General features: G+C 41.3%; 1 protein-coding gene across 4 annotated transcripts in view; it reads right to left on the reverse strand.

Moving 5' to 3' along the window:
- Positions 1-22,670, reverse strand: part of Slc16a12 (solute carrier family 16 member 12) — a 79,007-nt gene that overhangs the window by 52,745 nt on the left and 3,592 nt on the right. The gene's annotated exons all lie outside the window — the stretch shown is intronic.

Below are 22,670 nucleotides of genomic sequence, written 5' to 3' on the forward strand. Positions count from 1 at the left end.
TAATGTACAGTGTTTATAACAGAGGAAAGTGTGGTCAAGCAGAGGGAGTCTATGGGAACTCTATCTTCTAACTGGTCAACGGTAGGATGATGCTGTGCTGAGATTATGTGACCGTGAGTGCTCATCTACATCCCCTACTCCAAGGCTCAGAGAACATTGAGGAAGAGAAGAGAGAAAGAATGAAGCAGAGAATGTGAAGGAATGCTTTGAAACGCTGTCTTCTTTCATGTCCAGGCTATTGCACTTATTGAAGGTGCTATTTTCCTTGAAAGTTGGTGAGTAATAGAGATTCATTCTTCTTTGGGGCTGTGCTTACTGGTAAGTTGCCCATGCTACAGTGAATGTGTGCCCATACACATGGGCAACATTAATTGGACTTAATGGTTTGTTTAAAAGAAGGAGAAGGAAGAGAAAGAGGCGGCCATGGTGGTTGGCAGCATAAAGCTGGGAGAGATGTTTTAGGAAGTATCCAGGGGCAGTTTGAGGGGGTGGAATAGGGTTGGCTATGAAGATATTTCATTGTGTACATGAGTCAAAATCTCAAAGAATAAAAATATTGAAAATAAATAATTAACAATAGCATCTTTAGAACGATAAAGTCTATTAATTACATTCACATGCTCAGAACAAGACAACCCCTCCCCCAGTCACACCAGACTGACAAACGGTAATTCTGAAAAGTAGCAACAGTAAATGTTGAGAATGATGTGAAGGCAGGACTTTCATATGCCAAAGTTTCATATGAAGCTTTGTGAAATAAAGACAGGCATTCCACACAATCTCTGCCATGCCACGAGAGATAAATATTCACATCCGCCAAAACACAGGTGTGAGAGATGTAGCGAAACCCTTGAAACTTCGAGTGCCATTAAATACCTGGCATTCAAACAAGGGCCATTGGACGCATGGGGAAGCAGACACACATGTCGGTAGCTAACCCAAGGTCACATGGATGTTAGACTCCATGGTGACTAGGCACACTGTCTCTACCAATACCACTGACATTGGAATTTGGACAGAGCAGCTTTTTCTTCAATTCTGCATGGAGAAACTGTGACTTACAATTAGTGTCCTAACAACATTCCTAGAATAGGTTTGGTGACAAAAACATAAAGCTAGGGATTAAACAGCACTGTATTTGGACAGCACATCACTGCTTACAACTTTAGCGACTTCCTCCTTGCCCTGAGAAGAGCACTTAGCCTCTTTACAATGTGTGTACCTTGAATGACCTGACCTACTTCAGAGCTTCAAGAATCACCTGTCACTGTCCCCCACCTACGCTACACAGCTTTCCAGACATTCTGTTCTCAGGATGTGCCAACCTCATTTGTGCCTCAGGCTCTCAGAGTCACTCTTCCTCTGTCTGTAGTACTTTCTCCCTGTCTTCACAGAGCCAGTCGCCTCGTGCCCGGCAGCTCTCTGATCATGTGTCTCTTTGGGGGCCACCGAGATGACTCAGTGGGCACAGGAGATTGCTGCACAAACTTGATGACCTGAGTTTGATCCGCAATACCAAAGGAAAGCTGGAAACAGAGGAGAGCGGCCACAAAACTGTCCTCTGACAACATTCAAGCTGTGGCATTCACATCACGCAGGCAAACACATCATGCTTGTTACACATCATGCATGCTACACATCATGCATGCAGACACACAGAACAAAAACAGTAATAGTAGTAATAAGTAAAAACAAAGCAAAATCATTTTAAGTCTCTTTCTGAGACTCCCCACAATAATGATTATATAGCGCCTCTGTCTCCAGCCCCTAATCACTTTGGATTAAATGAAGTTTCTCTCTCACTTGGCCACACACTTGGTATCATTTGTGTCATTCACTAATTTGTTTACTGTTACTTCAGACTGGTATGCAAATTCCAGAAGGAAAAAATTTCCTCCAAGGGAATAGTGTAACACTTCCTTCATATAGGACAAATCATATTGAATTATGTAATAAATGTATCAAAAGACTTATTTTTTGTGTGTAACTGGCTTCTATGTCTTTGCATTGTTTTCATTTATTTTAAAAATGTTTCGTTAAACTAAAGAGCCTTCAACAAGCATCATCATGTAAAAACAGCTTTGTTTGATTTTGGAAAAGTGGAAAAAAAAAAGAGAAGCAACTCCCTTTGACAAAAGAGAGAACTCCTAGGTTAATGTCATCTAATCCACAGTGGCTATACCGATCCCACTCCAAACTATAAAAGGCCTTTGTAACCCTTAACCCTGCCCCCACTGGCCTGTAAGAGACTTTTTGCATCTTACATGTACAATTAACTTGAAGGAGATGAAGCATGAAATGACTGCACATCGTAGGGCGAAGGAAACAGGAAAGGTCTAGTAAGAACATGTCTATGTGCATTCCTACATCTACATAGAGACTAGACTACTTGTCATTGGTAATGACTTAAAGTCAACCTAGGGGCCATGTAGGTCAAGAAACATGTGCTCTTCCACATATGAAACTATAAAGCCACACATTTTGAAAAGATCCTTAAGTCAAAGGACTGGAGGTGTAGTTCAGTGGTAAAATTCTATCCTAGCATACAAAAGAAGAGACAAAGACAGGAAGGAAGAGAAAGAAAAGGGAGGTGGGGAGTTGGGGGTGGATGGAAAACAAATAATATCACAAAACCTCTACTATACCTAACCTATGAACCAGTATGGCTTAACATAGCCTACCTCATATTCAGAATGTTCAGCCTACAGCTGGGCAAAATAATCTAGCAATAGAGCTTTCTTCATAATCAAGTGTTCAATGTCTCCTATGTGCACACATAGGTATTGTGTGTGCCAGCAACACAGGAACCCAGAACACCGTGGAGTATGGATTAATCTCCCTCAAGATCATGCGGCTGACTGAGAGCTGTGTCTCACTGCCACTGTCCAGTGTAAGAGTGTCTTACTGAGTATTGCTATCCTAAAACAAGATTGAAATTCACAATCTGAACTATGGCTTGTACCAAATATATATCACTTTGATGATATTTCAAAATTTGAAGCTAGTCACAAGTTGTCTTGGTTTATTTTCTGTTGTCATGTTAAAATGCTCTGACAAAAACCAACTTAAGGGAGAAAGGGTTTGGTTCAGCTCACAGTTCTAAGTTACAGTCCATTCTGCTGGAGAAATCAAAGCACCAGGATCTTAAAGGAGATGGTCACCTTGTATCTGCAGTCGGAAGAGGGTGATGAATACAGGCCAGTGCTCAGCTCACTTCCTCTAGGCTTATACAGTTTAGGGTCTCCTGCTTAGGGATTGCTACCGCCTACAGTGGTGGGTCTTCCCATTCTAATTAGCATAATCAAGACAGTCTCCCACTGATGATCTGAGAGGCCCATCTCCCAGGTGATTTTAGATTTTGCAAGTTGAAAATCATCACTAATCATCACATAAGTCAAACATCTTCATAAATGGAGAACCCTCTGTAACTGATGAGCAAAACTCCACAGTAAGAGTGGCAGGGATGCTGCCAATGGAGTTTGCACTGTCCCCACCACATCTGGATAACTAAGACCTGTGCTAGCCAGGACTACTGTAAAGGGAAAGAACAGAATACCTGGGAAGAGTTGTGGAGCTAGATAAACCACTGTGTCAGAAAGCTGGAAGCACAAGGGAGGAAGGAGACAGAGAGCCAAGCCCTGCAGGCATCAGCCACTTCTGCATGGAAAGTCTGAGAAATCTGAACCCAGGGAAGAAATGCTGAGGAGAAAGAAGTAGAGACATTGTTGCTTAGGTGTAATATGATGAAAAGGATAGAGATGAAGTTGCCTCGCCCATTCCGATACTAAGCTGATCTTTTATAGCAACTCCTTCCATGCAAGCAGTCATCAGCTCTCGCTTCCTCCCTTATCTGAACAAAGGCAACATTGGCACCACGTCATATGGTTCCCCACAGCCTGGATGCAGTGAGCGTCATACTCTTGGTTCTCAAGCAGAGCTAAGCCAGAATTATATCTCAGCCACAGTAACAAAAGCAAACACTCATTTCAGAAAATGACGCTGAAGATCGATCAAAATGGTAAATCTCATAAAGTCAATTAACTGGTTATAAAATGACCCTTGACCAGACACTAGTCCCATCAAACTCCCTAGCAGAAAAATACAAAACAAAACTTTCTAATCCACCTGCTTAGCCTGCACATCATCTACCCTAATGGCTACTAGAAAACCCGAATTCTATTGTGAATGTGATGGCAGTCTTTTCTTTTTTAAGAGGTAGTAATTAGCTCCATGAAAATATTATTTTGTACTTTTTTCCCTTCAAATCACTATATCATGGCTGCTGTTTAAGCTGAGACAAGCATTTGCTGTGGGCTTTAAAACTTACTGGAAAATTACAGAGCACACAGTTTTATAGAACAGGAAGCACACTTCCCTTCCTCTTGCGGTCAACTAAGGTGACCTGACAAACCGTGGTAAAAGAACAAACGGGAAAGGAGAGGTCTCCGTGCTAAAGATAGAGAAAGCAGTGGAGATGTACAAGGCAGTAAAGAGGCAAGTGCGTTGAGCTGATCTGCATGTCAGTGGTCTAATCTACTGCCAGGGACCTCTGGTTCAGCTTTACTGATCAGAGAAGCACATGGTGGTGGGTCCCCCAAAACAGGAGCATCTGAGGCTAGACTTGAGCAGCATAAATAATAAAATGCAGGTTGGGCCACATGAAAGTGGTCCTGTTAGAGCGAAGGGGAGCAACCATCAGCTTTGGAAAGGAAGCACTAGACTCCCAATTCAGAACACTTTCCGTGGCCATGTTATAGGCATGCTATATGTCTAAGGCAAGACTAGGAGAAAATACAGTAAAAAGACAATAACAACAATAAGCTGGTAAATTTTAAACAATAAACTGGTCACTATTTGTAGGAAAAAATTGAGAAATTTTACTTATTTATTTATCTTTATACAAGTGTGTTTAAATATAACTATTGAAGGGTAATATTGTAACTCCAAGTGCATTACAATGGTTATTATAAAAGCAAAAGAAAATGATGGCAAGGATGTAGAGGAATTGTAACTCTGGTATCTTTCTGGAAAGGTTGTAAAATGGTGTGGTCTCTGTGGAAAACACTGTGGTACATCCTCAAGATGTTATAAAGAGAATTGCCATAGAATCCAGCAATTTCCCTCCAATAATTAGATGCAGGCCCTCAAACCATCGTGTTCACTGTATCACTATTCCTAATTGGCCCAGAGTGAAAGCCACCAAACCCAAATGTGTATTGACAGGTGACTGGTGGACAGAATGTGTTCTTTGCACACTATGTGACCAGCTTTAAAGGGAAAGAAATGCTGAGAGATGCTGCAGAACAAGTGAAGCATAGAGGATGGGGCTAAGGAGAAAGGGCTTCATGGCTCCAAGGGGGTGGTGTGTCTGCAATAGTCAAAGTCATACATGCAGGAAGTAAAACGAAAGCTGGAAGGAGAGAGAGAGAGAGAAGGGAATGGGGCCAGTGTATGGGGTTTCAGTTTGGAAACATAAAAAGGCTCTAGAGATGGATACTGATAAGGAATACATAACAACAGTATGAATCTGTTCTTGACATAATAAGAAAACTATACTCGGTCCCTGCCCTGGTTTCCTGGCACGCAACTCTTAAAACACTTGACATTTTAAGAAAACAAAGATCTTGGAAACCATAAGTTCTTGCATGTTAATGAGGTGACTGTTGGTGGGAGACTCCGGGGGGGGGGGTGCCTCCAAATGGAACTGGCTGCCAGAAGAATTAGCTATGTGATTGGAGGGTTGCTATATACTTAGACACCCCACCCTTAACCCTGGAAAGAGAGAGGGTCTGACGAGTGTCTTAATGATCAGAGACTAATTATTTAATCGACCATGCCTAAGTAATCATGCCTCTATAAAACTGTAGAAAGACAGCATCTGGGGAGAAGGAGACCCAAAAGTGCATCCATATACACCAGTTGAGTGTGCAACCTCATATCTCCCCGGGATGTGCCTGCTCATCCTGAGCTCCTGACTGTACCCTACCCTATCTTTTCAATTAGATAATGGTCTATATTCTTGAATGTATCCTTTGGGGTAAACACTTCACATAGTCAAGTAAAGCATTGTCCTACATCACGTGAACTGTTTTAGCACACAAAGACAAGAACCTTTGGACACCCTGACTTGCAGCCAGACTGCTCAAAGCATAGATGCAAAGCTGAGCTCAAAGGGAGGCCACACATCCCTCCTGTAGCAGCTTCTCTGAGTTCAAAATTTCCATCTTTGAGGGAACTGAAGATACCAGATGTTACAAAGGAAGTGAAACAAAAGGATGTTCTCATAGGAGGTAAAGTTTTCCATTCTGCTGGGAAGCTTGTTAAGCTCTGGAAGTTAAACAACTCAAAAGCTTTAGGAAGTCCATGAAACTGACCAGAATCACTAGATTCCTTCTTCTGGCATGTAAACTGTATATAAACTGTAAAGACAGATGCCAGATTCTTTCAGATAAACTAAGATGCTAGAAGAGACCAGTAAAGTCACCTGAAAGAAACAGAAGATCAGCCAAGCTGCCTCGGGATTGGAGGGACAGAGACCAACAGAGCTGCCTAGAAGATGCTCAGACCGACTGGACCAGTTGCTTCACCTGTTTAACTGCCTGCAGGATGTGCTGTTTGGTGCAGGTTTCCCGCTTTTATGAGCTGGAGTGGGCTTTTGGTGAAGCAACTGTCTGAGTCATTTCTGCTCCTGATAGTAATTCTTCATCTATTCTACAGTAAGTAACATATACCCAAAATAAACTGGTTCACCACGGTGGACAATGAGGGTATCTGTACGTTGGTTTGTGTTGTTTGCCTCTCTGGGGTGAGTAGACTTTTGTTAACATTTCCCTAGGAATAGCATTGGACATGTATAAATCTGTTAGGCTGAGAACTTGTTCTGTGGGCACCTTACTATGTCGAGGTAGAGTTAAAAGTTATTGTAGGATCTGAGTAGGCAGGTACAGGAACTCCTTAGAATTCAGAAAAAGCCACTCACCAAAATCAGCCCCTGGCTATGGATCAGAAGTATGATCTTCTATCATTGTCTTTCCCTTAAAAGTTACTCAGTCTGTGGTACTGTGTTACAAGCCATAGGGGAATACACTAGCATAAACAGGTCAATATGAATAAGTTACAATAAATATGTCTTTAAAAGTAGACCATCAGAATACTTTGTAGATAAACTGGACTAGATCACAAGAGGAAGATGGGATCCAGACGCTATGCCTTGCCTCTAAAGGCTCATGTGCTAAGAACTTCGAAGCTGGTGCTACAGTATTGGCCATCGGTACCATTATAATACGGAGTCTGGTAGAAGATAATTAGGTCACAGGGCACTACCTTCATAAGGGGTCAGTTCTCATGTCATGGGAGTTGGTTAAATCCCATAAACTACATTATTTATCACAGGAGAGGTCTGTATAAAATGAAGCCACCCATATACTTGGCCTTTTTAATGATCCCTTTTCTCCTTTCCCTTCTGCTCTGTGTTATATTGCGGCCTGAGGTACCCTATTAGACCGCAATGTTATACCACTTACTTCCTTTATAAATCTTCCAGTTCTGGGCACTTTGTTACAGTAACACCAAAACAAACTAAGACATGATATGTACACTTGGAGGTTGGAGCATGACTGCTCACAGAAATCTTAAAGAACGGGACTGGTTTAACTTCCACTAAAGGACACCTCAGATTTGTCAGCTTTGCATAGACACTGAGATCAACACTTCTAGCAAGCGCCAAGAGAGGCCTCTGTTGGTCCAGGAGCTACACACATTCGGGAGCAGATGTCCTCAGGAGCAGGTGAAGAAAGGGGGAGATTCAGGTTTCAGTAGCTCATGTTTCAAAGGGAGGTTTGGGAACAAGATGTATGGAAATTGAGAACTTCCAACCAGAAAGATAAAGAAGCATTGAGGGCAAGCATCACAAAAGGGCAAGGAAGAAAAAGGTGACCCCTGGGAAGGACTGCAGCTCTCACTGTCTGCTCAGGCAGTCACAAAACAAGTACCAGAGGTGGTGGCTCCAATGGCGGATCTTCCTCTGCATCATTCTGGGAGCTTGGAGGGAGAATTGTGAACCAGAGACCAGCATAGAGGCTCTGGTAAGGGCTCTCATCCCAGTTTGCCTTCTCAGGATGTTCACCTCTCCTCAATGAATGCACTTGCTCAGTGGAAAGTAATATTTCTCCTCTTCTTCTCATAAGGACATTAATCTTAGTTTGCACTCTCTACTCCATGGCCTTGTCTAAACTGAGTAACTTCCAAAAGCGCCCCCACCCACCTCCAAATGCCATCACATTGTGGAGCGGTAAATAGAAGTACTTGAAGACATTGGTCTGGATCAACCCAGCACAAGACCTAGCCAGCCAAAGCCATACGGAATCCCTTGTCCTCAAGTTCTACATCAATAAGCAAAACTAAGTTGTTCGTGTGACTTTTTTAAAAAAATTCACACAAGGGAAACCTCTTAGCTTTGACATGTAAAAAAGAAGTAATTCTGAGTCAGGCATGGGGGTGTGCATGCTTGTAGTCCCAGCACTTAGGCATAGAAGCAGGAGAAACTTGAGTTTGGACCCAGCCTGGATGACAAAGCAAGATTTTTGTCTGCAGAAAGTCAGGGAATGAACCATGCCTTGGTTCTTGAAGAGCCGGTGAAAGGCCCTGGGTTTGATTCTGCACTCAATCAACTCAATAAGCAATCATGTTATGCTGTAGTGTTCAAACAACCAAATCCTCTTTGCTCTGGTTCTGCATTCTATAGAAAAGCATCCTCGGTGGCTGGTTCATCTGACCGCACATTCTGTTTTATTGAATGAGATTCTGTCTGAGTCTAGAGTCAGACAAAGAGGAAGCCAGTTAAGATGTCTCACCTAAATTTGTTGTCAATTTGACTTTTGAAAGTGGGTAGGACTTAAACACAAGTGCCCCCCTGAGCTTTGTGGAGATGTAAAGACATATACTAGGTATTTGGCCCAATAGAAACTTGGCAGCAATTTCAAGGAATTGGGACACATGGATTCCCGAAGGCCATTCCTCTAGCACAAATAATTTCCATGCTTCTAATCGCTCTACAGCAGAAAGTCCCCACACTAAGGAGTGAGTCTTAGGTCTGGCAAAATGCATGTACTCCAGGTACATATCTAAAAAAGCTCTTGGCATAGGAGCCCAAGTAACAAATATCTGCACCCTTACTACAGACTTGCTAGAAACATGAAACCCTTGTAGGGTATGGAGGACTGAAGCAGGACTACCAGAGACAGCCAGTCCATACGAGCCACCTCTCAACACTGACTTTCCTCTGCAACTCAGCAGAATTCCCACTCATTGAAGAAGACAAATAAAGCCACCTATGCTCTGCATCTCCATTTTTTTACAAGCAGCTCAGAGAAGTATACTGCTTATAGGTCCACACCGTTAAGTTTATTGTGATAATTCCACCCATACCCTGCTATAGAAAGCCCTGCCTGGGCACTTTAGACTTAAAGCCTCTTCTGTTTCCATGCTCTGCTTAGTCTGAACAGAATCACACAGCACAGTATTCTCTTGCCACCTTCCCCATGTCCTGGTCATGCTTTGTGGTCCACGGCACTGTGCCCCTTCATGGCAGGTGTGGCCCTGTTCTTTTCTCTTTCTTTTGCCATATCTAACATATTGGGTATTTAAAAGATAAGTGGGTGTCATATTATAGGCAGTATGGTCCCAAGTATGACTTTTATATTAAAAAAGAAAAACTATTTAGGGAGCTGTAGTGATAGCTCAGAATGTAAAGTGAGCATGAGGGACCAGCTTGGTCCCTAAAACTCACATTTTAAGCAACAAAAAGTTAGCAGTGGGGAGGTGGAGATAGTTGGATTCCTGGGGCTCACTGGCTGGCCCACTTCATAAATTTCCAGGCCATAAGAGGTCCTGTTTCAAAAAGCAAGACAGAGAGCATTGAGGAAAGACAGTTGAGACTGCCCTCTGGCCTCACATGCATGTGCACACACATATGCACCTGCACACTTACAAACATGTGCTCTCACAGTTACCTAGTAATAGTGGCAGGACCTATGGCTGGTTTTCCACTCTTACAAAGCTTTGCCAGCAACATTTCTTGAGGTAGGGATGAAGGAAGAATTAGCAAGGCACACCAGGCACTGCTGAAGGGATTGTATGGACATCAAGTCACGCCAATGAAAGTTTTAGCCTCCACCACAGCTCCAAAACAAATATCCCGAATACACACTTGGTCAGCAAAACTTGGAATCTCCCACTTCACGTTTCCCATCAAATTACTCACAAATGGTTTCAGAATATAGCAAGGGATCCAGCATGAGAGCCAGGACATTGAATGAAGAGCAGATGTGTCTGTGAAGCAGGCCTCCAGGGAGTCTGCGAGCACAGGCCTAGAGCCCCAGAAGGAACTCACACTAAGGGAAGGGTGAGTCAAGACACAATTTTAGCTTCTCCCTAGAATCTGAAAGATTAATGGGAAGGAGTTGATATGGGTCATATTACCTTAAAGTCTAGAACAGACTGAGCCATTAAACCAAACCATAAAAAACCCACAAAACATTTTTTTATAAATGTAAGGGAGATGAGAGGTAAGTTATATGGTATTAGAACAACTCAAATTTTCTGGGACTATTTTTGATTACAGTAATATAAAAACATCACGAACATGAAAACAGCATAGTCCAACCATGACATTATTAATGTATGGTGTTTTGTTTATCAGTTAAAGTCACTTGTGCACCAAGTGGCCATCTAGACATAAGGAAAACAGGTGAGCCCTTTGACCTGGCTATTCTTATGGAAAGACAATCTTAAGAATATCAACCAAATATAGAGCAGATTTATATCACAATGGCGCTTAAAGCAATTTGTAACAACAAACATCAGTTCGTCATTTCCTAACTTCATGCCTCACTGATGGCTCCTCTCTGTCACTAAGTCTAATTTAGGAGTGACTTCTTTAGGAAGTTCAAAAAGAAGAGACACACACACAAAAAAAGAGTAAGACCACAAGCCCTCAACCATAGACACACAGGTAGCAAAGGAGCTCTGAGAGCAAAAATAGTGTTCTTCATAGAAGAGCGACCAGTTGGGTATCCAATACCAAATGGTCAGCCCAGAACAAAATTACAAATACCATTATGTGAGCTGAGAAGGTCATGGTTATATATTTAGGTATATACATAGAAAGAGAGAAAAGGGGAAGGCGGAAATAACAAATGATGTGACTATAATCTCAAAAATTGAAAAATTATTTAAAAATGAACAGGCAAATATTAATGGATCATAAATTTCTCTTCTACTCCAAAAGCATAAACATAGAAAAAGCTCATATCTGTTCCATGCAAAGAAAAGCATCAAGTATTTTAAAAGCATTCACACTAATACTCACACGGACACACACACATGCAGACACACATACAACGTACACTCATACACATCTACTATCTACACCACTATATACATATATACATATATTGCTCACATAGAACATACACACAAATACATAGACACACATACATATATATGCATACATATACAGACATTAATACACATGCACACATACAGATATGTACATATGCAGAGGAACACACACATACACATGGCTGACTGGCCCAGATCTTATCCTGGATTTCCCAATACATGAAGGAACAGAAGGTAGGCTAAGCCCAGGTTTCTATTACTTGCATCCCCAAACATCCCATCTGACAGATTTTCTGTTCATGTCACGCAGGTTGATGTCAGACCCAGCCCGCAGTCTGTATCTGTATGTTTGCTCCACAGCCTCTCATGTGGGATTGCTCACAGTTAGCTCAAACCGAATTCCCATACTTCAGAATTCCACTTGGACAGAGCAGGAAGGGAGACCATAGTATGTCCAGCTGTACAAATGGAACACAGACTTCTGATTTCCCATCATACGGCTAACTATAGAAGCAGAGGACACCACACTGCGTGACACTGAAGCTTCTGGCCTTTCTCCCATGACCCCTGCTTCCACATGTCATAACAGTCCCACAGCTGGAAACTAGATGGTCTTCAGATGCCTCTCTCTACCCGGAGAACATCATGCTGCACATTTCCAGGAGAAAAAAAAAAGAAGTATGACAAAAAAAAAAGACAGGAGATTCCTTCAGAGTACAGACTCCTCTTAGAACAATGAAGATGTTTGACTAAAGCACTCCAAGTTACTTGTGCAATGTGTTGTTTTTCCAAGTCAATTCTTCTAGGTCTTCTCCAAAGATTAAAGGCCAAGATGTAAGCTACTGGACTGTTGTTCGACAAGAGGCTAGCTAATCTGTACATCCTTCCTGATAGCTATACGTGACTGAGTTGCAGCATTCTTAGGTCCAGACCAGCCAAGAGTCATTCTTCAGTGACAGAGAGACTCCACTTATTATCCATGCTCTATCTCTGAGGTCACAACTTAGCTGTGTCTTATGAGCTTTCTCTGAAGCCCATCTCAGCCATGCATGAGTAAGTCATACTGTCAACTGATTGTCACAGACAGCAACCCTTCTGGAATCTAGGGATGTTATGAGCATTGAGCATTCCTCTCAGATCTTTTCTTCTCAGCTCTCAAGCTAGGTAATTCTCACTGTATTTGAGTTTCAACTTGCTTAAGTTCATAAGCCCCTTCCTCACCATTCTTCTCCCCACCCATCCTCCTAGCTGGCCCTGTTCTCTCTTTGTCTCCTTAGAGAGTGTATAGACAGTGGTGCTCAAGTTTCCTAACACTGCAACCCTTTAATACAGTTTCTCTCCCACTACTGTAAAGTTCATTTTCTTCCCTTCTGGAGCCTAACCTCTTTTGTAGCTGTCCATAGCCTCTCCCTGCCCCTTTGCCCTTTTACCTCTGTGGAACAGTCTTTGTTTCTGCCTTCCCTAAATGCCACTCAAGCTGGTTTTGACTTTATCAATTACCTTTCATGTCTGCTGGTTAATTTATGTTCTTCACCAGTTAACATTTCTGTAGTGTTGCACTTGTCTCTCTCACTGAAACTGCTCTCCTAAATTCCATGACAGTTTCTCTTATTTACCCTTCCTCCCTACAAAGCCATACTTCTTCCTTCTTGTGCTAAAGTCTTTTCTTCTGACCACTCACGATATGTTGTTTTACTTATTCAACAGACATAGCACTTAACTATAAGTCAAGGAACCAAGTCTGTTTTCTATTGCTAGATAACAGTGACACAGACTAAGAGAGTTATAAAGAAAGGAAGTCTTATTTGGCTCACAGCTTTGGTCCAAGGTCAGAGAGCTACATTTGGTGATGGCTTCCTTGATATCAGAGCAGTAAAGCAGTTAAGAACATCACATAATAAAGATGAAATATGGTAAGAGACCTAGCCCAACTGGATTGTATAGCAGACCCATCCTAGAGACAACCTATACATCCATTAATTTATGAATTACATGATAGATTAATCACTTCATAAAGGCAGAGTGCTAGTACCTCCTAGAGATGCCATGTGGGTCCATTCCTCTGTATCTCATAACAGAAGTGACTTTGCATTGATTTTGGGGACAAGATATATTCAAGCCATTGCATGTACCATGTCAGTTAACAAAGCTGGTTAAGTAGGAACCACTGAAATTCTCTGAAGGATTATACTATTCATGGCACACATCTACAAAAATTTCCCTCCAACGTTCTTTTACAGTGACACTATAAATAAGATAGGGTCTCTGCCCCCAGTCTTGGCTCAGTGGAAAGGGTCAACATATGGCCAGACTGAGTAGTTTTTAAAAGTATAATGGCCAAGACATGGCCTGGGTGTAGTAGGGATGCAGCCTTGTTATTCTCTTCCATTCTCTCTTGGAATTTCACCAGCTAATCACAACCAGGTGTGTGACTTCAACCAACTGTATTAGTACATGGTGCTCAAAATTTGCCTTCCGTGCTCAGAATATCAAACTGCCCATTGATGTCTCTACTAAAAGCCCTGCAGAACAGTGAGCATCAAGAATATAAAGAGAAGTGTTACTATCAATCATTAACTTTAGTTCCTCTCTGCCCAGGTTCAATAGACACCTACCTCATCACCCTAGTGGGCTTCTCTAAAATCCTCATTCAGAGTTATTAGTCTGAAACATGAGCTAATTTTTTTTCACTCCACATCTTTTAAGAAACTATCAAAAAAAGTTGGACATGATGGTGCTCACATTTAATCCCAGGAGCCAGAAAGCAGAGGCAGATGGAGCTCTGAAGGTTCAAGGGGAGCCTGGTTTACATAGTGAGTTCCAGGGCAGTAGAAAGATTCGTCAGAGAAAAGGAGGAGGAAGAAGAGGAGGTGGAGGAGGAGAAAGAGGAGGGAGAGGAGGAGGAAGGGGAGGAGGAGGAAGAGAAAACAAAGATGAAGAGGAAGAGAAGAGAAGGAGCAGGAGGAGGTAGAAGAGGAGGAACAGGAGGAAGAAGAGAAGGAAAAGACAACATAAAGACAAAGATGAAGAAGAGGAGGTAGAGGAGGAGGAGCAGGAAAAGGAAGAGGAGGAGGACAACCAGGAGGACGAAGAGAAACAAATAAACCAACAAACTACCAAAGCAAAATTGAAAGATTGTATAATATACAAGATCCTAACCAGGGTCCTGCCTGTTCCCTAGGACCCTAGCTATGTGCCCTGCATGTGACCCTTCCAGCATCACTTTGAAGAACTATAAGCACTTTCACTCAGTGTGTGCTTTTCCAGCCCAGTGCCTTTGTACCCACTACCCTGCATGTCTAGAATATTTCCCTCTGACATCTACATATCCTTAATGGTTTGACCCTAAAGGCTATCTGAAGTGCCTTGGGCCCTGAACACCCACACAAGGCTGGTGAGTCATGCAGGTTGCTAAACCTGGTTGTTCCTAAGGTGGAGGCCTGCGGGCTACCCACATAGCAAAGAGCCTGGAGCTTGCTGGGCAGGCATCGGCCATCTACCTACTGAGCAGATAAGCTCATTCAGCCACATGAACAGTTGGATCATAATATTTTACTAGAGAATTGAATTTTCACCTGAAATACTAGTGGGAACTTCATCTCTAAAAAATTAGAATATAGAGTTGTCTGAATTATATTTTTTTCTGAACACAGAAAATAGAGATGGCAGCCTAAAGAAGCCAGACGGAAAGAAAGGAATGCACAACACTTAATTTTGATGCAGTGGTCAGTTCTATTAGGGAGACACTAAGACTACTAAGTAAACCGCTCTGGGTGTCTTATTGATAGAGCATATTTTTTACCTTAGTGGTTAGGCTTTTTCTAAAATATACATAAATTTTTGTTTTATTTCTGTTTTTGAGGCAGGGCTTCACTATGGAGCCCTAGGTGGCCTGGAACTCACTATGTAGACCAGGATGACCTCTGAACTCAGGGAGATCTGTCTGCCTCTGCCTCTGCCTCCTGAGTGCTGGGATTAAAGGCACACACCATTATGTCCAGCTCATTGACCACCAGTTTTTAAGTTAACGTAGTAGTAATGTAGTGGCTGGTGATCCTTGCAACTACAATTTCAAGCAGGCTGTAAACACCAATGTGTCTGGGTCAATGAAACACAATAAATCACAGACACACAGAGAATGGGGACCTATGCCAGGACCCCATGGGATCATACCCCAGGCCCAGCAGACCCCATCCTATTAGGGTGAATTTAGATCCAGGGTTAATGGATAAACCATACTACTACTTAACATCATTTTATGTGAAAAAGCTGAATACGACAATGTCCATGTCTGTGTCTCAATCTACCTTTCTGCGTGTCAATGAACATTAAGAAGGGGTCCCAGAGATTTTCCCAGAGATCAGGGTTTTCAAACAAGCGTACTTGCTTTTATCCCATCATGTTACTATACATACATACATTAGCATACACAGTACCATCCAACTTTTTTGACAATTATATACACATATAAATGGGAAAAATAAAAGAATAGCGTATGAGTTAAGTGTGATGACTTATGTAGCTGCAATCCTTGTACTAAGGAGATGGAAACATGAAGGTTGGCGTGTGAGGCTTATCAGGGCTACACAGATTTTTAGGGCATCTTGGGCTACACTGTACGACCTTGTCACTAATCTTTAATTAAAAGTTAAAGTGAGCTCTGTTGACCAAACTTTTGCATTAAGTTAATATGATGTCAGAGAATGGTACCCAGTTTAGCTCAGCTAGTACCCAGAATCTTATATTTGAACCATCTTATTTCTGTCTATAAATATTCTCTCATAAGATATTTATCTTAGACAGAACCTCTATACTTATCAGTCAGATTTTATACTTATTGTCCTGAATATCCAACTAACTACTAGTGCCTCTCCCCACAGATCCCAATTTACAGTCACTAATACTAGAGTCTCCCTGACACTTTTCAACACCGGTGCACATTAGCATCTAGAAGCAGAGCCAATCAGAATCCAAACCAAACTGGACAGATACACACAAAAAACCTGAAATGTAGAAACATGGCCCAGTTACTAAAAACTTGTTTTAGCTGAGAAATTGCTTGTTTGAGAAACACCTTACTCAGAAGCTGAGTCTGTGAAAATTTGGACATCACACCTTCACAGGCTGTAAGGGGACACAAGAACCAGCCTAAGGCCTGAAGCCAGGCTCCTACCCAGGCTCTAGGAATCCTTCAACATATCAGTAATCTGTAAAAGGCTGTTAAACCACCAGACAAGATCCATGAAGATACCACTTTTTTACATTGTATTTATTCGCTGTGGATGTGTGGGGACATGTGGAAGTCAGAAGACAACCTTTAGGAGTTAATTCTCTGAATCCCCCATGTGGATCAAACAGAGCAGAGGTCAGGAACTGGGGCAGCAAGAGCCTTCACTGGCTGAGTCCTCTTACCAGTCTCAAGCATTACCTTTCCATTAAAAGAAACAAAGAAACAGAACAGCTATTCTTGGTTGTATGGTTCTTTTGTTCTGCCTTTGCTGCTATTCTCTGTTTCCTTTGGTATTAGGATCAAAAGCTGGGCCTCAACACTCGCTGGGCAAGCACTCTGCCCTTGAACATATCCCCAGCCCCGCAGTTAATTCTAAGTAATTCCATTAGCAAGTTTTTGATTGTTCTTTGTTTGTTGTTCATTTTCCAGGTTCTGTGGGAATCACCTCGCCACATTTTCTCCAAGATGGAAAGCCTAAGGACATGCACAACCTAAAATCAACAGATCGTGCTAATCACATAGCACAGTGTTTAAACTTCTTTCCTATAAGAGCACAGTATATCTTTTGCATATAAATCCTATATTTTGAAAACCTATTTTGATGCAATCAAATAAAAGAGAAGGTATGCAGAGATAAGTTTGACCAATCAGGTTTACAACTCAGTCCATTTAAAGAAATATAAGGCAAAAGCCAGGCAAGGTGGCAGATACCCGTTATCCTGGCACTAAGAAAATTGAGGCTGGAGTCACAAGTTAAAGCCTAGCCTGGGCTATACAATGACTTGGCAGGCATCCTTAGCTCATGTAAAACCCTGTAAAAGAGAAAAAAGGAAGGGAGGGAAGGAAAGTAGGAAGAAATACCTTAAAGGTATTTCAGAGGAAGCAATTGTTACAGAGACAAAGGTCAGGGTATTAGTCTCAGAATTATGCCTGTAATGAAAAACAATTACCAAAGCCATGTAATGGAAGGCTGGCCAATGAATTAGTTGGTAAACTATGATTATGCAGTTTGGCTAGTGCAATGGTTAAATGAGAATTGTACCCCCCCCCAAAACCCATGGATCTTCAGTGTGACAATATTAAGAGGGGACAGAACTACTCCAAGATGGAAGGAGATAGGCCATTGGGAGCTCTTGGAAACGATTGGTGCTGGTCTTGTCGAATGAGTTAGTTCTGAAAGAGTAGTCTAGTCCTCTCCTGCAACCATTCTCTAGCATTCTGTCAGTATCTCTAAGTGCCTTCTCCTTCTCACATGCAATCCAACCGTGGTACCTTACACCATGATGTGATGACGACCAAATAATGTTTACCGATCTTGGACTTTTAGGCTCCAAAACTTTCAGCTGAATAAGCCATTTTTTTCTTTACAAAGTATCCAGTCTCAGTCATTTTGTAGCAATGGAAAATTTGAGGTTCAGATCTTATATAAAAATTAGCTTAGTGAATGCCACAGAAGAGGAAACTTCATCCCACCACTGAGCAAGGCTTCCCACATGCTGAAAAGACACTGTATAACAAAAAGAATTTTTTTTTACATAAAAGAAAATTTTTACTTAATTTTTATCAGACATGTTTTAAAATACCCCCAAAAAGACATGTTTAGAAAATATCTTAGCAACTGTTTGTTTCAATAATTTTTTCTGAAGTAGAATAAAATTTTTACATGTATAGATCAGTGATCCATATATGGTTACATGGGAGTATTATAAACTCCTGATACCCTTACCTTACCTCAGAGCTCTTTAATGGGAAGATTTGGGGTGGGAACATTGATAGTTTTGCCCCTTCTGGTGATTTTAATGTATAGACAGCACTGAGAACCACTGGCATGGAGACTTGAATGGACACACGGACACAAAGGTGTTACATATCAGCCAGAACAAACAACCGACCGTGATATCAATTAATTACGCCTGTGGCTTTGAATTCCCCTATTGTAAGAACTGAATTCTGACCATTAAGACTGGACATGATAGTTGTCTACCTGAAGTTCTCTTTCTTAAAGCCATTTGGATTGCTGTGAAAGAAATTTTGCATCTTGGTGGCCTCCTCCGTGTGCCACTATATGACTGTTTTGAGATTCCAGATTTAGAGAGCTGAAATTGCTATTTCGAGAAATGCAGCTGTTTTCAATAGATAAATATGATCTCATTTCCATGGAAAGTATTTCATCAAGTGAAGTAGAGTTGCTAAAACAATACTGTTTTTTCCAGAAATAAGTAGTTGTACTCTCAGTTTGTAATATGGCAGATAATCCAGGAAATGCTAAACTGCACTCAAGAATATATTGAAGAATTACAGTGTATGAAGATTGGGGTTGTAAGTTTTAAGGGTTGGTGTAGTTCACACATTATGCTGATGTTCTGTGTCCACACTCGAATGAGGGTGTCACCACCCAGGGTTTAGAGAGAAACACACTCCTGGCTTTTATAGTGATTTATAAGTCTGAAAGACTGGGTTCAGGACTCCCATATAATTTTGAGTGCATATTTCTGTATCCTTGAGAGGTCGGTAAACAAGAAGGCCCGTGCAGATGCCAAAACATGAGCTATTCTAGGAATATACAGAGAAAGCTCAGAATCAGACACTACACAATCTCTCCACGGAAGCCATCAGACTACTAGAACTTAATAGAAAAGCTGATATGATATATTTTCAGCTTCTTATTCATTTTTTATGTAAGTGAATGTAAGTTAATTTGCCAGCCTTTGTATATGTAGTCATGAATGGTGTTCTGTGGGCAGTTGGTTAAACCAAATTCATATTTCTTGGTTCTATTTCTTTAAACAGTGAAGTGGAACCTTAAAGAAATTGTAAAAAAAAAATAAGTTTCTGAGTACAAAACCCTACATATTTTTACTCTGCTTCTCAATTATTTTATAGCTGACCACTCTATGTCTAAGTTGTAGTTTTTCATGTTGACTTGTTTAAACTTTATGATATGTCATTGTATGTACTCGTTCATGTACGTGCAGGTGCATATGTATGGGGGTGTGGAGGTCAGAAGACAATGTAGGGTGCCATTTCTCAGGTCCCATTGGATATTTTTTTTAGACAAGTCTCTCACTGGTATAAAGATTGGCTGGTCAATGAGCCCCAGTGGTCCACCTGTTTGTAACTCTCGAGCACTTGGACGGTAGGTGCATACTACCACAGGCAGAGCGATTGACATCAATTAAGGGGATTTGTGTTGTAACACATATTTGCAAACCAAGCACTTTCCCTATCAAAATATCTCCCCCACTCTTTTCTTAAATTGAGATAGAAAAAAACATAACAGAAACTCCAACTTGATCATCTTCAATTTTCGTTTTCTCATGTCACCAAGAACTGAGCCCAGAGCCTTAGTTATGTCAAGTCATGCCAAGCAAGTATTCTAACACTAAGCTGCATGTCTGATTCCAGCTTAGCCATTTTAAAGTGCTCAATCCATTAGCTTTAGTATAATCATAATCTCTGCAAACAGCTTCACCATCAAATTCAGACCCAAGGCATCATCTCAAGGAACCCTGTACCATTTCCAGTCTCTGCCAGTTCCCCCTACCTCCATTACCTGGATACTACAAACCAATTTTCAATTCACAAATGTGTTTCTGTGAACATCTGGAGTCATACACTGGATGGCCTCTTGTAACTTGCTTCTAGTGTTTTCTACAATGGTGCACTGATGCTCTGTTAGTTTGTCTGACTTTCTTGGGTCGTTCTAATCTCATTGTTGATCAGACCTACAAAGGTCTAGGAGTTAGAGGTTTGATCTCTAAAGTTCTACTAATAGAAGGTTCCAGAACAATTGACAAGTGGAGTCTTATAAGATATCTTTAAGTCTTAAAGGATATCTTTAGGTTACTAGAGATGTGTCTTGAGGAGCATTGTGAAACTCTACCCTTTCTTTGGTTTTGCTTCTATGAAGTGAACCTTTTTCTTTGCCAGCTACCATGCACACCCACATTAGGACACTCACCAATAGGTCTACTCCATTTTGGACTACCATCTCCAAAACATGTAAACCAAAATAAACCTTTCTCTTTATAAGTAAATTTTCTCAGGTAGAACATAATAACTTGAAGATGGGTAAGGCATGGGCCCATGTAGCAATCAACTTATTCATGGTAATAGTACTTTTCATTTAATACTAACATGAAATTAGTTCAGGGACTGTTTAATTCAACAGCAAATTTATAGCAATATATTATAGCCATATTATATAGCAAAAAATTGTAGCAAATCCAGTTGGCATACACAGACTAAATAGCACTCTCGGCATGCACCTGAGTGAGAAGGACCATAGCATACCAGCTTACAACAATGATACTCCAGAGCAATGTCTATGCTTCAAGCAACAACCAGTTTGTATCTCCAAATAAAACTGTTAGCCCAATGAGTCGATTCAGTGTTAGTCAATACTTCATTGCCTGGGATAGGGAAGCATGCTCAGGGTACAGAAGTGATGTGTTTGGAGTACAACCCAACACAGTACCAATTACTCTCTAAAAGACAGTCTTTATCTGTCTTCATAATGAAGCAAGTCAGTCAGGTGTGGTGGCAAACACCCTTTATTCTAGCAGTTCAGGTGGATATCTCTGAGTTCAAGGTGAGCTTTTTCTACATAGCAAATTCAAGACCAGACCAGGCTACATAGTGAAACCTTATCTCAAGACAAACAAAACAAACAAAAACCAGCAAGTGGTCTTATGCATGTTGCTACTGCCCGGTGATTCATATGTGTGACTCCCTGCTGTGTCAGAAAACACTGACTCACTATGGTCATTCACCTCCCTTGGCTCCTACCATCTTTCTGTCCCTGCTTTTGCCTTTTCTGAGACATCCCGTAGGTCTTTGGTGAAGAGGTGTAGTATAGATGTCCCATTTGGGGCTGAGTACTGCACAAGATCAAACTAACAAAATTTCGAAGTGAAAGGGAGATGTGGGTATGAAGTCCCATCTCCACTTGGGGATCTATTGTGAATTGATAGCTATCAAGAGAATGGGCTTTCTTTAACGGTGTGTCCCTAGGTAGGTTAACTACCTACCATTCCAGTGAATGGTTGCATACTCAAGACTGTATTGGCAACACAAATTGAACTCCATAGGTTAAGTGTGTGTGTGTGTGTGTGTGTGTGTGTGTGTGTACAAAGTTGGGTGGGTCTGGAATAGGGGGTGGATCTGGGAGAAGTTGGGAGAGGGGTGAATATAATCAAAAATATAATATATGAAATTGTCAAATTAACTTTTTTTTAAGTAGAAGAAAGAAAGTGGGACTAGTGGGTGGTTCAATCATTGGGTGCTGGTGCAGCAGGTAAGTCTTGGGGTTCAATCTCAGTACAACAAAAGAAAAAGGAAACAAAGCTTTTCCATGCTATTGACCTTTTGTGGAGCCACCCAGTGTGTCCACATTTCTGTTGAAGTCTTCCCCAGCCTTTAACTCCTCACAGCCTACACACAGGCTCCTCCCTTCCCATTCCCAAGTTATCTATCTGTCATGGTAGCCCGGATAAACCTTCAATGTCTTTTCTTCCAGGCCAGGCTGTAACCCACTTCAGCCTTCAGCTGTGTATTCTCTTTATAACCCCTCCTGCCACCAGCAAAATACAGTCTTTACACAAATTATTACTAAGTAATCCAATAAATATCTATTAAGTCAACATATTAGTGTGCTTATGGAATAATTGGTGATGTGCAACATTCTACCTGACTACAACAACTCACTCCTTTGGACCATCTACGATGGAGCAAATTGAAGTAAACAGAGAAAACAGTCAGGCATGGTCACACACACCTTTAATCCCTGCACTTGGGAAGCAATAGGCAGATCTCTGTGAGTTTGAGGCTATCCTGGTCTACATAGTAAGCTCCAGGCTAGCCAGGGCTACATAGTGAGGCCATGTCTAAAAAAAAGAAGGAAAAGAAAAAGAAAAAGAAAAAGAAAAAGAAAAAGAAAAAGAAAAAGAAAAAGAAAAAGAAAAAGAAAAAGAAAAAGAAAAAGAAGAGGAAGGAAGGAAGGAAGGAAGGAAGGGAAAGAAAGAAAGAAAGAAAGAAAGAA

Source organism: Mus caroli, chromosome 19, assembly GCF_900094665.2.
Source record: "Mus caroli chromosome 19, CAROLI_EIJ_v1.1, whole genome shotgun sequence".
NCBI classification, from domain to species: domain Eukaryota; kingdom Metazoa; phylum Chordata; class Mammalia; order Rodentia; family Muridae; genus Mus; species Mus caroli.